Source organism: Oratosquilla oratoria, chromosome 11, assembly GCF_046742065.1.
Source record: "Oratosquilla oratoria isolate Oo_2021 chromosome 11, ASM4674206v1, whole genome shotgun sequence".
NCBI classification, from domain to species: domain Eukaryota; kingdom Metazoa; phylum Arthropoda; class Malacostraca; order Stomatopoda; family Squillidae; genus Oratosquilla; species Oratosquilla oratoria.
The window spans coordinates 17,622,583-17,624,792 of record NC_134787.1 but is presented as its reverse complement, the minus strand read 5'-3'; positions in this window follow the sequence as shown (position 1 = coordinate 17,624,792).

Sequence of the window (2,210 nt, the reverse complement as noted above, 5' to 3'; positions counted from 1 at the left end):
CTTCCCCCTCCTCTTCCCTTCCCCCTCCTCCTCCTCCCTTCCTCCGCCTCTTCCCTTCCTCCTCCCCCTACTTCCCCTCCTCCTCCTCCTTCCCTCCCCCTCCCCTACCCCTCCTATCCCCCCTTCCCCCTCCCCTCCCCCTCCCTTCCCCCTCCTCCTCCCATCCTCCTCTAGGTTAAACGAGAACCTATCTCCACCTCGGTCCTTCTCCATCTCTGTCCTTCTCCAACACCAGACTCCCTCTCCTCCATTCTTTCCCCCACCAGCCTCTTCAGTCTTCTCCAGCACTTTCCTCCGACACAGGCCTCTCCTCTTCGTCAGCCTTAATCTATGGCCTCTATCTACTCTTCTTCGCCTTCTCTCTCTCTCCACTCCTCTCTTCAGTTTTCTCCAAAATTCGTCCACCACAACATAAATTTTCTCTCCTTTTCTCCAATTTCTCTCTTCTCTCCCTTCTCTCGATTCTCTTTTCTCTCTTTTCTCTTTCTATTTTCCCATCTCTCCCCTCTCTCCCGTCTCTCCCTTCTCTCCCTTCTCTCGCTTCTCTTTTCTCTCTTTTCTCTCTTTTTCCCTTTTCTCTCTCTACTTTCCCTTTTCTCTTTCTACTTTCCCTTCTTTCCCTTTTCTCCTTTCTTTCCCTTCTCTCCATTCTCTTCCCTCCCTCTCTTCTTTCCCTTCTCTCTTTTCTCTCTTTTCCCTTTCTCCACCTCCTCTGTTTATTCACAGGTTCATTTATTCATCTAATTATCTACTTGCTTTCATCCACCTACATATGTAATATATCAATATAGCACTAAATACAGCACTGATCATTTGTGTGTGTGTGTGTGTATGTGTGCGTGAGTGTGTGTGTGTGTGTGTGTGCGTGTGTGTGTGCGTGTATGTGTGTGTGTGTGTGTGCGCGCGTGTATATGTGTGTGTGTGTGTATGTGTGCGTGAGTACCCAGTTATATTGTACAGAAAAAGAGCAGCGCTCGGGCCTGTGCATATATGTGTGTGGGGCTGAGATTAAGAGAGAGAGAGAGAGAGAGAGTGGACAGCCGACATTTGAAATTCAAGTTCGACCAAATTTTGGGGTAAAACTTCGAAAAAAAAATATATCTAAATGAAAAGACATGAAAAAAAGTTCGACGTCCATTGGAAAAAGTTTCATTTTTTCTCTTTAATTTCTCTTCAAAGCGTCTTTACAATTGTTCTAGTTTCCCATTCATTTCAATCTAGTGTAATGGTATTTTTAATTTTGTAACAATTTTCATTCGCAGTATTTCAAAGTTTTTGTATTACTTGAAACCAAAATAATGGAGTGACGTCACATAGTACATATACATTTTTTTTCATTTATACACCAGATCTTTTTTTTTTTATGTAACTGACGACTTGTTTAGAATACCTATAAATCCTCTCTCCTAAGCCCTTTCTGTTCTTTGAGTATAGAATTAGAAAAATGCTAACGACAAATAAATACATATACATATGCCAAGGGTTTTTTCTTCCTTACAGAGGAGGTAGCCAAAGTCAAAGGCATGAAACCATTCCTAATCCATTTCTTCCCCACCCACTCCACTCCCATTCACCACCCCTCCCTCCCTCTCTCCCTCTTTTCTTGGCTCCTCCTGGATGCTGGGTCATCCCTGCATCTCGCCCACTGCCCTGGCTCAGAAACAATGTAGCAAGACACAGTACATCCACAGCAATGTCGTTTCATTTAATCGGAGACCCCTCCCTCTCCGTCCCCTCATGAAGAACAAGAGAAGATGGGGAGAAATCCTTTCGGGCTCCATCAGAATATCATTCACATATACTCCTTCACCCCCCATCCCCTACCCACTCACTTTCATGCATCACAGCATCATCCATACACAACCATTCTCCATTCACCCCTATCTTCTGTCTTCTCCCGTCCTTCCTCAACAGATATTCCCCTTTTTCCCAATGCCCGTTTTACCCTATCCATCCATCTTCTTCCTTGGTTGCCCCATTCTGTTCACTCCATCTACTGCTGCCTTCCACACCTCTTATACTAATCTTTCTTCACTCATTCTTTCCATGTGTCCAAACCATCCCATAACTCTTTCACCAACCCTATCTTCTAACTCCCTTTCTACCCCCGCTCTCCTCCTCACCTCCTCGTTTCTCACTCTATCAAGCCTATTCTCTATCTATCCAGACAAATAAATAATGATAAATAAAAAAAAAACAGATATATTGTA